Source organism: Numenius arquata, chromosome 20 (assembly GCF_964106895.1).
Source record: "Numenius arquata chromosome 20, bNumArq3.hap1.1, whole genome shotgun sequence".
Classification (NCBI taxonomy): domain Eukaryota; kingdom Metazoa; phylum Chordata; class Aves; order Charadriiformes; family Scolopacidae; genus Numenius; species Numenius arquata.
In genome coordinates, this window is record NC_133595.1 from 3,104,432 (window position 1) to 3,119,048 (window position 14,617).

Consider the following 14,617-nt stretch of genomic DNA (forward strand, 5'->3'; position numbering starts at 1 on the left):
TCACTTTGACTTTCTCCTTTACTTCCCTTACATTGTCAAGCAAATATTCATGTAAAAAAATAAGAATGGGTTACAAAAATGTATGCAAGTACTTCAACATCCTTCCCCCATCTCCCACACTACTCTGGAAGAAGGCTGTTCTCCAGATTGTCATACCCACACTAAACAGGCATCACTTCAGGAATCTCCAAACACCATACCATCATGGCATTTCTATCCAAGATATATTATCCAAAGTGATGATTTGCTTTCCATTTAATGTAACCAGTGTTTCACTATAAGTGAAAGTTGGCCTCATTTTTATGGCCTATGCAGACAGGTTGTTAAGATGCTTCTGCCCTAGTAAATCCTGGGAGCTATAGTATCATCTAGGTTGGAAGGGACCTTTAAGATCATCAAGTCCAACCATTGATACTCCTGAAAACCAACAGGTACTACTAGATGGTTCCTGTTACTGTCTCTACAAGTCCAATAGCTCTTTTATGTCTTAAAAGTCACTCCTGCCATCTATCAATGATGCATTCTCTATCTGAAGAGTGCCAATGCTACGACTGATTCACCATCACACATTTCAACAGCTCGAAGAGCTGCCTACACCAAGGAAAGCATACCTGAATTCTTAATATGCACATCATCTTTATTAAAATGTGGCAAGCGTCAAAGACAACAACATAATAGCTACACACCACACTGCTGTACATCTCCAGTTCTCCTAACCTGTTTAATATGTGCGGAAAAACTGACTTTTCAACCAAGTAACATGCCCAAAGTCAAGAGCACAGGTGGGAACAGCAAACTGGAGTGGCATCAGAAATGTAAGCAGTCCTTTTGTTTTCAAGAGCTGTCCACTGTTGCTTACTCAAACGTAAAATAAGAAAAATATTTCTCTTGCCACTGAACGATCAGATCGCAGGTGCAACCACTCCACCTTCCCTTCCTTCTTCAACAGTTGGAAACAATTTGAAGTTTTCTTTACCAGCTCAAAATGGAAATTTTGCAGCCTCATGTGAATTTGAAACCACTAGTAACTTGACTGAAGACTTCAGCTACCTGCTCCTGAGATGGTTATCAGCAACGCTCCACTTGCTGCTCTGGCTTCAAATATAAAATGTACTTCCAAGATACTGGTGTTCCTCCTGAAGTACATCAATACTACTCTTGATCTGCCCTAAACATTCCACGTACAAATTTCCTCTCTCACCCCAACATTCTCTCCCACGGTACCACTGCACCATCATGAAGAAATCTCTGATTTATGTGCCATGTCCTAGGAACGGCATTTCCAGTGAGAAAACCAATTCTGACACTAATTTCTCCAAGCCTGGCAGACACTTGATCTGCGGCAAGCTTTAAGGCGTGCAAATTGCCAAAACTTTTGAAGACAGGGTATTACAAACTGTTTAGAAGGCAACAGTTGTCTCACAACGTCAGGCCAGCAGTGGCTATAGAGCTCTGCTTCGCCAGCTGACACCTCCGACCCAGCATTTTCTAGGAAAAAACCTCAAAAAGCAGCCCAGGGGATGAAGCCTCCTCTTCCAAAGGACCTCTGCCGCCACCCTCCTCCCTCGCCCCTGCCTCCACTCCCCGCGCCCCCTCTCTCCATAAGGCTCTCTCCTCAGGGCCAGGACTCCCACCTCGCACCTGCAGCCGCTGCCCGCTCGCCCACCCTGCGGCCACGGTTGCCACCTTCCTCCGGGCCCGGCTCCACCTCCCCGGGCCGGGCCGCCGCCGCCGCGGTCCCCTCCCAGCCGCGCCCCCGGCTCTGCCCACCGCCCCCACACGCCCCGTCCCGCCCTCCGGGCAGCTCGGCGGGCCCCGCCGCCTCCCTCTCACCTGCGCCGCTGCCGCCGCCTGCGGCCCGGCTCGGAGCGGCGCGGAGCGGCCTCAGCTCCGGCACCATCCGGGCGCCATTTTGTCTGCGGCCTCGGAAGTGACGTTGGGGGGAGGCCAGCGGGGAGGTCCCGCCGCCGCGGGACCCCCCCCTCCAGAGCGGGGGCCGCCCCCGCCCGCAGCCCCCAGCCTCCCCTCAGCCGTGTTACCCCCCGGTGCGTCCCCGGGACCTCCTCAGCTCATCCCACCTGCCGGAGCCGGCCCCCGCACCGCGGCCTCCAGCCACCACCCCTCATCCAAGACAATGGGCTGTGGAGAAGAGCAGGTTCTCTTTCCCTATTTCTGGGTGGTTTATTTGTTTTGGTCTGGTTTTCTTCTTTTCGTAGTAATGCAGCTCCGCAGGGAGGTGGTTTTCGCGCCTCTGACTGAAAATGGAGAAAACAAAACAGTGGCTGAGGGGAAATTATTTGACTCGCTACAGGTGATGTGTGGGAAGATCCTCACCCCTGAGGACCTCAGCCTCTGACAGGCTGAGACCCATTTTTGCTGCACATGCATTGTGTTACCCCGCATAAATAAATTTTTTCCTCAACTTTCCAATTCTGAGCAAGTACCTGAGAGGAAAGACCCCGTAGTCACCTCCTGGGAGGTGTTTGCGTTGGTATTGCAGGGCACAGCAGTGTCTCCCTTCCTTTAATTTGAAGAGCAAAATAATTTTCTCTCTCGCTGGAATTTTGTATTCATATAATACTGTCAAAGAGATGTAATCCACCTGGGCTAGGACTATTTTTTTACATGGAAATGCTAAAAATTGCCATTTTTCCAGAGGAAAACCTCCTGATTTAAACCATGCCATGGAAGATGGGAGGCATTAATACAGTTCTAGATTAGGCATCTAAAGTATAGGAATGTTTCACATTTCTTGGATTATTTTGTTTTCACATTCATTGTGCATGTACATCAAGGAGTAACATTAAAACTGTCATAAGCCTGGACACACAATACAGTACCAGGACGGAGGAATCCCGTTCCGTGGAGCCAAGCAAATCTCTGCTCTTGCCAAACTGAATTCCAAATGATCCACCATATTCCCAACAGACAAAGATAACCTTTCAAGCACAAGGAAAACGCACATTCTGAAACCAGAGAATTTGAATGTCTGTGGTAATGCTTAACTTCACCAAGCAACAGCAGACTGAAAAGTAACAGGACACAGTGATCTTCCCACCTGGGATATGCGGGATGTTTTTGTATCTTAAAATGTTGCTTAAGTATACCAAAACCAGTTTTGAAACCTCTAATTTTAGTAGTAAGGAATCTTCATATAAATATGTTTAAACTACTTTTGCTTATTAGGCTAGATTAATTTAATTCTACTTAATATATTTAATATTTGCTTCTACTACACTAGCATTTAATTTTATAAGTAAGTAGACTAATTATAGCTGTGTGAGTTTGGGGGTTATTTTAAGGAAAACCAAGACTCCAATTTGATATGTTAAAGCCTTACACCTAGAAACAACGAAAACAGAACAAAATACATTCCATACCAGCTAGAGTACAAACCTGACTTCAAGATTAAGTATAAGGTTTCCCAAAATTATCACAAATAATACAAATTATAACTTCACTCTACTTAACATTTATAGCTCTAGAAAAAGTTTCCAAAAGAGCTCAACACACACCCTTTTTAAAAGATAAATTAGCCTATTACCACCTTCTTTAACTTTTTTCCTCCGTATTCTAGAGATACTGAGACTGTAAACAAGGCAGGGTAGGTATCAACAAGCTAACCAAAAAACTTATAGCACTAACTACAACACATCAATACTTCTTACACTTTCTTTGAGTTTATTAATTTTATTTTGGTTTTATAACTTAATTACTACGGGATTAATGCTTACTCACTCATTTAAGGCTGAAAGACGTAAAGGCTTTTGATCAAGTACTGATGCTACTTCTCTGTTCCTTCCTGCTTAAGGCTATACTGGCTCTTCAGAGGCTCAATCTGAAGACTCACCCTGCTACTGATTGGAGGATGTCCCTTTAAAAGTCATGATGGCAGGCCATAGTAATTTTAGGCTGAGGTAATTTAGGCTGTTGGTAATGCAAGGTTATAATTTTATGATAATAAAAGCTAATACTTTAGAAAAAGTTCTTTTTAAAATTCACAGTTTCTTGGAGGGTTCGTGTTATAGATGCTACAAGAATTTTGAATGCTAAGGTTAATTATATTACTCCAACTTTTATTTTTAAGTTTCTTGGTTCTTAAGCCTTTAACTATGTTATAAGAAAGTAAGTAAAAACAAAGAATTTAAATGTTGAAGAGTTTTCTAATTGCTCTAAGTCAGGATAGGTTTTTAGGTTGATTTATGTTTGTTACAAACTAAGGAACTCACACTTGGAGGTGTTTTAAAGAAGCATTAGTTCATTTTTTTCAGTCAAAATTTTCAGGTTAGAAAACAGAAATATTCTTTTAATATCTGTATGAAATGTAGCTGTCATAAGCATATTATGTGTATGACTGCAAATAGTGGAAAAAATTTCTCTCATGTTGTCCTGGCCCTCTCATAGGTATTGCTAAGCTTTTTGCTCATCTGGTTCAGCTGTTTGGTAGTAAACGTGCTGTTGTACCTGTACCCTGTTTGTGTCCATTCTTATACAAATGGGTACACAGTCTCTTCTAGTCTTAATAGTTGCAATTTTTTGTTTGAAACATCCCCCAAGACCTTTTGAAGAATAAAAGGATACTCAGTGCATTAAAAGAATCGCTTCTGACCAAGAAACTTCCTTTTAAATTGTAAGCATCATTGGTATATATGTAGTAAAAGGTTCTCCTTTAGTACAGCATAGTATAGTGTTTCTATTTATGTCTTACAGCAGATTCTTTTTCTTTCCAAAATTCAGAGTGACAGAGGTAATATGAAGAAAGATAAAGCATGAAAGAAAAGTGAGAGGAATGAGGTAGGGTGCTTCTATCTGCTAGAAATCTTATCAAAAGCTTCCAAAATACTGCACTGAGTCTGTCTGCCCACAACCCATCCCCTGCATCACAGTAATGTCTTTTGAGACAGGGGAATAGGCAGTAATGTGGTATCCACAAACCACAAAATTTCGCTTTATCTGTGAAAGCAGACTTCAAGATTTGGAGAAGGGGGCCTCACTGATAGTTTCCCAGCCTGTATATGTTTGCTTTATCCCATCACTCTTGATCTAAGCAGACATGCTTTGCTCAAGTGTTAATAGACACTATTGTTTTCCACCTAGTCACTTAACCAGGTTCTATATATTTAGTCTGCATGCCCTGAGTGTGAGCAAAATACCTCTGTACCTTCAGTACAATCTTTTTCCATATGCTACTTACATAGTGAGACCCATAATCCTGCAATCAAATATGTTTTTCCCTGTTTCCTTGTTCATTATCTAAGTTCCAAATCATTTATGCTTTTCGGTGCTGCTGTGATTCACTTTATACATAGCTTTCAAAAGTGAAACGTGGACCTGAAAGACACTGGTATTTAATGCCCTTTCTTTTAGAGATGGTAACAAAATCAAACTAGGTCTTACTCTAACCAAAGCCACTTTGAGACTCTGACAAACATTAACAATCCACAGGTTCAGAATGTTTTTCAAGAGTCAATACTACACAACCGACTTAAGAATTCTTCAGGTTTATGGCCAATGACCAAAAATGTGCAATCACTCACCTAACAAAGGAGGGCTCTTAACCTCGAGGAGTTTCCTTCGATGGAGGAATGATCTGACGATCTGTGTAGTATGGACAATATGTTTTTAAAGCTATGGTAGGCTCCAACAGGACAGAATCTTTGTCAAAGTTCAAAACTACATTTCTTTCTGGAAATAACTAGCATTTATCTCAACTGCGATAACCAAAGTCCTGACACAAAGAGAGTTTCTTATGTGGATAAAGGGATTTGTAGTTTAGGAGTGTCATTGTACGGTTATTTGCAAAAGATGAAAAAGGATGTGGAGGAACAAAATACTGGTTTATTTCTGGCCTGGGATTAATATTTATAGTTTAGAGTCATTAAATGGCAGAAACTCACATTATTTATAAATATTTTAGCATGTCACTGTTGATGTAGAAGTCCTCCATGTATTAATCCTAGGGCTCTCAAGCTGCTCATTTAAATTATAAATGTCCCTATGAAGCCTTCTGCAACATGCTGCCATCTCAGAGTCAGAAATGCTATAGCAGGCCAATTGCTCCTTGTTTTCAGAGGTATCCAAAACCAGTGAGGCTAACAGACCGGCAGTATTAAAAAGGCAGGTGACAGATTCTGGGTAATTGTGAGGGGAACATAAAAGAAATATCCATTGTTACAATAAAAATACAGTTTTCAACATCAACCTTGTCTCAAACACTCCTGTTCTATACCTCAGTCACTTCCCTTTAGTATTCTTCACTTGTATCAGGGCACATCTGTGACTGTTAATACATTTTTTCCAGATCCCATCATTCAGTCACACTGAACAGGAACAAGCTGTCTAGTTTTGGCATAATCTGTGCTGGTTTTTGTTCCTCTCTTGCTCCTGTTTGTTGCCAGATAGATTTCTCAATTTTCCTTGCCTGGAAGTTTTTGCTTTGGTTGATAATGTCGTGTAGTCACTTATTTGTGCTTGAAATTTAGGTAGATCTGGCTATGTGTGTACAAGTTGTCTTTATTTTCCCTGCATTTACATTGAGAATATATACCACCTGGTGGCTTTCCAGTGGATTTACGTTTCAATTTACACTATTTCTGGTGGTCAGAGAAACCTACAAATCTTTAGTTGATTAAAGTTCTGAACACTTAAATTTTTTGTATGCTGAAAATATCAATACTGCTGCTATTGTGCTCTCTAAAATTATGAATTAGACTTTCAGGTTACCTGGATGTGTGTAAGCACAGAGGCACATAATATCAGCACACAGTAGAGACAAATATCAGCAAAAACTTTTTTGTAAATCTGGATGTCTGACTGAATATGTTCAGGGTGACTGAAAAAGTGACTCTTATGTGGTTAGAGATGGAACTTCTTGTGTGTAGAAGCCTTAGTGAGCCATGGCAGGAAAAAATATTTCTAGAAAAGGTTTTTCTCATCAGAGAGTCTAAAGTAGCCTTTAAACTAGCTAGATCCAAGTGATATCAATATGGCCAGTTCTTCTCCTGTTAATTGGAACAAGGTCTCTATTATCAAAACTTTCTGTGTGATTCTAGTTTGTTGTTCTAAATGTGGGAGTCATTGTGCTGCATGTTATGGCTTAAACTAATAAATTCTCTGGGAAAGACTGATACAGTTGAACTGCCAGGGTTACTGGTTACTTAGTAGCTCTGAATTTAAGTAATATTACCTTTTTCCTAAAAGAGCATTTTTGACAGATAAAACAAAGATATTTCGACAACTTGGGCTTGAAATGTCCGGGGAATGAGACTTAAAACTCAAGCACTTAACTATTCCTGCTTCTTTCACTTCCTTCTGGTTTAGGTGATCCTTTCTAACTTAGCCTCAAGGTCCTTCACAGTCCTTATTTTTATTTCTGCTTTGTACAGCCCAGGTCATCACCGGTATGCACCGGTAGCAGGTTTTATTCTAAAAATCTAATTTTTCACAACTTGAAGCAGTATCCAAACCTATCAGTGGAGTTTTGCACTACTCGCACATGTTTCACGGTTTGCTTGTCATTCTTGTCTGTTCGTTGCTTGCCTGTTATACTGTACAAAAGTTCCTCATCTGCTGGCCAACAAGTTCTTCTTTTCCTATAGCTATGGAGAGGTTTCTTTTCAAGGCCACTTCATGGAACTGATGATATGGTCATACCTAGTTAGTCTTAGATATTTGGCTTCCATGTGTATGCTCCAAGAGTCCTTCCCACAATTCCCATATAACTGACTTGATCAAAATGTAACCAGGATATCTGATGGGGCAGGGTAACAGCGTCAAGTCAGGGAAGTCAGTTCACTACCTCTTGATCACAGGCTGTGGAATCTAAGACTTTATTTTCTCCATTTTACAGAACAGATGACTTCTGTCCAAGACTGAATAGACATCCTTCACTTGAACATTGCCCTCTCCAGAACTTGACAGCTGCTGAGGTCTTCAGTCCGTCAGGTAAGTTATGTAGGACTTAGTAGCCATTACCTGAGTAATGAGCCTATGAGCTAGCTAAAATTCATCTGAGTTAATTACGCCAATAGTGACACAGGGATAAAGATAAGGTGCATTTAAATTTAGATAAATTTATCAACTGACATTGGATGGTAACCATTGCAAAGTAGAGCAGATGTTTTAGGACTGCCTCTGTAAACTGATTCAAACACTACAAGATTGGGTCCAGAAAATGCATGACCACAAGTTTCTTAGCTGAATTAATCACTCAAACTTACTGAAACACAAGAAATATTTATGTTGAGAAAAGATGTTGGAAGGGAAAGCGTTGTAAGAATAGTGTTTAACTCCTGTTTTGGCTACCTGCTACTTGCGAAGTGACAAGCTGCCTCTGAGGATGAAATAGCACTGAGTATGGAGAGAGCATCTGGTTCTCTGCGCTTCTGCTGCTTCTAGCAACTGGATCAATCAAAAACACTTGAGGGGCTGCATAAATGGTGTAGGCACGCTCTGTGAAACTGATATGTAACTTTGGGTTTTTTTGGAAGCATTTTAAAAATAGGCTTGGTGGCTAGAAGGCAATATATAATAATCAGAAGCTTTTATATTATGAACATGTTCATTTTTGTTGTAAAAATGCTTTCAGTAATTCTTACCACTAGCTGGTGCTAGGGTACAGTTTACTGAGTGTGCACTCAGTCATGGTACATCTGCGTTATTAGCCTGCAGTGAGGAGTCTTTCTTTTTAGTGTTCTGCTTGTGTATTTCTTTATATATTGCTTCTTGTCATGTGTATCAAATCTTAAGTCATTTTTGTGGTTCTTGCTCAGCGTTCTGCATGAAATGCAAGTATGCTTTACCTTCTCAGATACTTCTATTACTTTCCAGTCAGTCAATCAAGCGTGCTTATTGTGGAAGTAAGCTAATTAATCATGACAAAATGAGCTAGAAAAATCCATCAGGAAAACTGTTTTTAAGTTAAGGGGTAACTTCGTAATTGAGTTAAACATTTCTTAAGTTCAGCATTTCTAGGTTTAAATGAACAGATGGCAAGGTTTGCCTCCCTGTGAGTTGTGGTTAATAGCAATATATGTTTTTGTAGTCTCATTAATATTTTGTCTCCTAAAAGACATAGATCTTAGTGCCAGGAGTATTTTCCTCAGGCTAAGTCCAGCTCTGAATCACAGAGGTAACTTTATGCAGCAACTTAAAGTATGCAAATTCTTTCACTACTTTACTAATAAAGCAAAGGCTGTCCATTAAAAATGTGAGCTGTATTATGTTATACAACTTACCCTTAAGGGCTGTGGTTTGGGTCAAAATCTCTTGTAACACCAATTTCTAAAGCTATGTCTAGGTTGTGAGAAGTTGTTATTTTCTTAATTCTCCTTGTATAAAGAGTTTGTATGGGTATAGGCAGGAAAACACAGACAGTTCTGCAAAAGGTTGTCCCTTATTTCTCAGCAAATTGCATCAGTGCTAAGTGCACAGGAGAGGACATTCCTTCGAGAGGGAAGGAGCATGTGTGATGTTATGCTCAGTTATTACTGCTAATTCAACTCCAGTGTTTTTTTGCAACACGGTAGATAGGAAATGAGGAAGAACTGACATTACCATCTCTTTTCCCTTGAGTACACCTGCTGAACCTGCTAATTCCTTCCCTGTTTCCTGTACAGGATGAATCAAAAATGTCATGAGGCAAAGTATCCACAGGAGTCTAAAGGAATATGTTGTTTGAGGATAACATGGTTGATAAAAGCAGGAAATGGATTTGCTTCCCACCTCAAATGAGACATACAGTACTAATTTCCTAAGACAAACATCAGAACATTTAAAATTGCCTTGTTAGAAAATGTTTAGTCATTCGAGAGGGGAGGAAGAGATGTTTTAATAAGGCTTTAGGTTCATCCACTTCTAGTCAATGATTTAACTCAGTTGCTGGTCAGTATTGCCTGTAAGTTGTTACCAGATAGCAGTCTTATTGCAGGAAAAATTAGTGAAAAAGCATGTTATCATTAAACTAAATTAGTTTGATTCGAGGTATGTCCTTTGATTTTTCTAGACCGTTAAGGAAAAAGTAAGCTTGAAATCAAATTACTCTTTTTGGGAGAATCTGTATGTGTACACTTACTGAGTCAACAGACTTGCTGTAGAGAGAGGGTCTGACTTTGAGTGCTTTGAAGAACAACTCTTCCCTACCCTTCTGTCCCAGTGAGCATTCCTTTATCAGTAAAACTTGTTTCTTTATTTCAACTTGGATAAAACTTGCAATGGTTTAATGTAAGGGAGTGCCGCCTTTATCATTTGAAGAAACTATTTCAGGAAGTTTTAAGGGAATTGTGGAAAGAAAAGCTCATCTATATCCAAGTGCATTTAAGTGAACTTCAAGGCTTAATGTTTGGTAATTCATGGGGTCCTGATTGCACATAAAAATAAAGACTATGTATTTCTATGCAGCAGAACACTAATACAGCCAAAACAGCCCAGGGTGAATTGAGTGGTTCCTTAGCCTTGTATTTGTGCTGTGAGACCTCAGAGAACACTTTTAAAACTATGATTTGATTCTATGATAATCTGAAATACAGACAAGAAAAAGATCAGACTGATGCCCTGGAGCCCCTCTATTCCTGACCCTGGACAAATGATTTTTTTGAGACAAACTTCTGATGTGTCAGAACAAAACATTTTTAAGAATGTTTTCCCTTAATGCATGTTTATCTGAATACTGATGGGTCTTAACATCTGAAATGGCCCCCATCGATGGGCAAGTCCATTGTTTCATTTTAGCTCAATCTGGAAACGTTAATGAAATCAAATTTTAGTAAAGACAATGTTTTGCAGTTCTCTCCTTACTCTTTCCATTTTCTAGTGATTTTTTTTCTGTGGATGGCACAGTTTGGTTTTGGTTTTCAACTCTCAAAATCAATCATCCTTGCCAACTGTTTTCTGGAAACAGACCACAACCTTGAAAATGCATGGAATGTGCAGCACTCCTTGCCTGCTAAGACACTTGCCAATTTAGCATTTACCAGGGTCTGAAAATCTGACTTCTCCAGCCTGGAAGAGCCTAACAAGCTATGTAATTGAATGGGGATCTTTGTTGCAGTGCAACTGTTTGTTGCAGAGCAGGGGGAGCTGTGGGTTTGGGATAATGCCTAAATCCACAAGGCCTGGACAAAGACACATGGCTAGTGCAGTGCTGGGTTTATTTATACATAAATGCCTCTGTGCTGCAGCTGTGAAAAATGTACAAAGCACTAATTCAGACTTCTCGTTATGGCACCTAGTGTCAAGTTCCATATCCACTGTTACCTTCTAGTATCCATTAGTTGTCTAACAAAGCCTAGATGCCAAGAACTTCAGTCTGATAAATACTTTAGCTTAAAAAAGCTGTCTGGAAAAGGATGGGTATGGCTAATCTGATATTTCATCTAGTTGAGTAGCTGAGTATAAATAGGTATAACAATGTCTTCCAGCATGATGTAGGCCAGTTATGACCTAAGCTTTAAATTGCAGCGGTTCAATAGCATCTACACTGCATAACTTCAGAGGGTGGAGGAGAAATTCTTTTTAGATGGAATGGTTTTTCATCAAAAACAATCAGAGCACGCTTCTGACCTGAGAGTTCTCGGTGGGTTCAGTTAGCTGCTTTTTTTCCCCTATATCCTTTGTTGCCACCTTGTATTAAAGAATATTAAGAATCATATTATCACAAAACGTAATGGAACATCACTTCATTTGAACTCATCTGAAGCTGTGACAGGACCAGTGTTTAAAGATTACTGGTTTAGAGATTGTGGCTTTTCCCTTACCTGCGGTTCTAACCCTTGGCAAGTCACTTCATCTGTGTATCGTACTCTCCTGAACTGGAGGTAGTACTTGCCATCCTCATGTGGATGATATATCAGCACTTTTGAGTTTAAGAACTTTACAAAAAGTGTTAATGTGCAGGTTGTACTTAATTTTTAATGAAATAATATGTGGTTAAGATACTTGCAATAGCATACTGCAGGTGCTCTTAAGATAGTGAATAATTACATTTAAAAGCAATTGCTGCATGTTTTAATTTTATTTGACTTTAAATAAACACTTTTCCAATTTATAGGAGTAACTTGAGATCTTCATAATTCTTCTGGTTCATGCTTAATTATTGCTAGTTTTATTGAATTCATTCTTCTGAAATTTTCTGTTCTCATAGTAAAAACATGCCCTGGATGAATTCTTGTAAGAATTTCTGTACCGATGCCTAGAAGTATTATAAATATTGATGCACCAAGTCATTGCTTTCATAGTATGCTACTGCTGTATATCTTCCTCTCAGACACAAATACAAGGGGACAACTATGTTTATGATATTTTTTAGTGACATCTGGCATTCTCACAGGAAACCTGGTGCCTGCTTGTCTGTCAGGGAGAGCCACATTCATGACTCAAAGCCAAGCTGCAAAAGGGAACATTACTGTTACTAACTATAAAGGAATGAATGTGATCAGGAGTAAGGACCTTAACTTAAAAGCAAGTGTTGATATATTGAATGTTGTTGCCTGTGAATAAAACCCAAACCTGGCCAGCTGGTGAAAGTACGAAGCTGTTGTTTCCTGATGTGTTTTCATTCATAGGAAGTCTCCTGACCTTGGGCCTTGATTCTGCACGCGTGTAAACTGATCATTCATTTCAGCTTACAGAACTATTTGCCCTAGGACAATGTGCTGTTTGACTTCTTGTGAAGCAGCAAAGATCCCATCTTCCACATAAATTCTACCAAAAAACATGTAGCTTGTATTCAAACTACCTTTGAAGTCTTGAACTAGTAACGGGAAGTTAGGTAATACAAGTCAATGAAAGCTCTCTATGAACACTGCAGCCGTTTGCAAATGGAACATAGACCTGGACAGATTTTTAGTCTATACTTCTAGAATGTTTGTATTGTGAAGTTACAAACGGGAATTAAATTCAGAATTCTTTGGTAGAACAGAAATACATAACAAATATGACAAAGCTTTTCATGAAGAAGCCATTTTTTCTTGAGGTTTGCTTGAAGCTGAATGGAATGTTGTACACTTGAGATTTCTAGACAGCCTGGTGATATGAATCATCAGAATATTCAATGTATCGATGTAGCAGCAGTTGCTGTTTTTTCATACTGTCAGAATAATGGAGGTCTGATTTTTTAGAGCCCTTGCTTTCTTTAGCTGTATCCTGTACTCCAGCTGATAATCAGAAGGAAATTCATGTCTTCACATTTTTTCAGGTTCAGATTTAGTACAGCATAATATTTAATACTGAGTCTCCTGTGCTGGAAGTCCTGCAAATAATGTGTAAGTGGAGCATGGGCCATTTGGTTAGGAGTTGATTTCACCTAAGATTAATAAAACTTTCCTTAAACTAGAGGGCAGAATATAAGGGCACAGTTAAGACCAGAACACTTAGTTGGTATATGAAGTTAAAATGACTCTCAGTGAGAGATTCTGTAGTGGAAGCAAAGCGCAGTTTACTTGAGCAGAATGCAGGCTGTGCAACTGTGTTCTGTACGTGATCCAGGAAAACTCAGAACTTTCCCAAAAAGGTTGTCTACTCTAATGCTATGCATTTTTCAAATGGGGTCTTGTTACTTCTGGCTTAACCGGTATTCAGAACAGACACAAGAATGTTTTTCTCATTTTATGGTATTTGCAAGTTAGCAGCAACTGAGCTGGTGCAGAAGAAACTGGTGACATCTGTGCTCTTCCCTACAATGGCTGAATAATTCATAATTCCATATGGTATGCATTTGGTCAGACGTCAAGTGCATCTTACAGGGTAGTTTCCAGTACAGACAAGAAATTGTTGTATCTAGAGTAACAGAAATTACTATTCTTTTATGTTGCCACAATTAGAAAAAACTGTAATCTTCCTGCTTTCACAGGAGTTTACATGCGGTTTTAGCTAATTCTTACAAGTCACACAAGCAAATAGAACAAAGAAGAATGAAACTTGATCATAATTCTCTTTCAAAAACCAGTAGGATTTATGGACAGTTGGAAACAAAATACCTGAATTTGCCCCCCTTTAAGTACTGTAACCTAGAAGTACAGGGGCAAAGGAATCTAGTGTGAAAAGGGAAACTCTTTCTAGCCAAGATAAATGTCTTCACCTGAACTGAGTGCCAGGATTTGGAAGTCTATTAAGGTGTGTGTGAATTGTATTTCAGGGATAGGACCTCACGTGCTTATCCGTAAGAGACTGCAGGCTTGCTTTCCTGAAAGATAACTGATTAAATATACCAGAAATTTCAGAGTTGATTGGGTAAACTGCATGACTTTGTTACATGAGTAATGCTGCAGAATTTAATGAGTCATAGGTGAAAAATTAACTGACATGTAAGTTAAATAAAAATACCTTTGAAAAAAATAAGTTAAACTGAGGTCCTGTGGCTTCAATAGAGGTAGTAAAAACTTTGCAGCCTACTTCAAGCCCACTTTTGGGCCTTGGATTTTGTACTTCAAAAATACCCAATCCCAACTTAGCATTAGTAAAGAACTGATTTAATATATACACTAGACTTAAACTTGTTATGGATTTTCATATAGTGCATACATGATGTTGCACACTAGTATCATTTTTCCCTTACTTGAGTTTTGTGCAGCTTTTGAGTGTAAGCAGAAATAAACTAAATGAGATTATGCTGGAGGTAACA

The 14,617-nt window shown here is 39.4% G+C and overlaps 1 protein-coding gene across 2 annotated transcripts in view; it reads right to left on the reverse strand.

Moving 5' to 3' along the window:
- Window positions 1-1,920, reverse strand: part of PRDM2 (PR/SET domain 2) — a 57,854-nt gene extending 55,934 nt beyond the window's left edge. For both annotated transcript variants that reach the window (XM_074161796.1, XM_074161798.1), the window contains exon 1: window positions 1,834-1,920. The gene's annotated coding sequence lies outside the window, so the exon portion shown is untranslated. The remainder of the gene's footprint in view (window positions 1-1,833) is intronic.
- Between the last annotated feature and the right edge of the window lie 12,697 nt (window positions 1,921-14,617).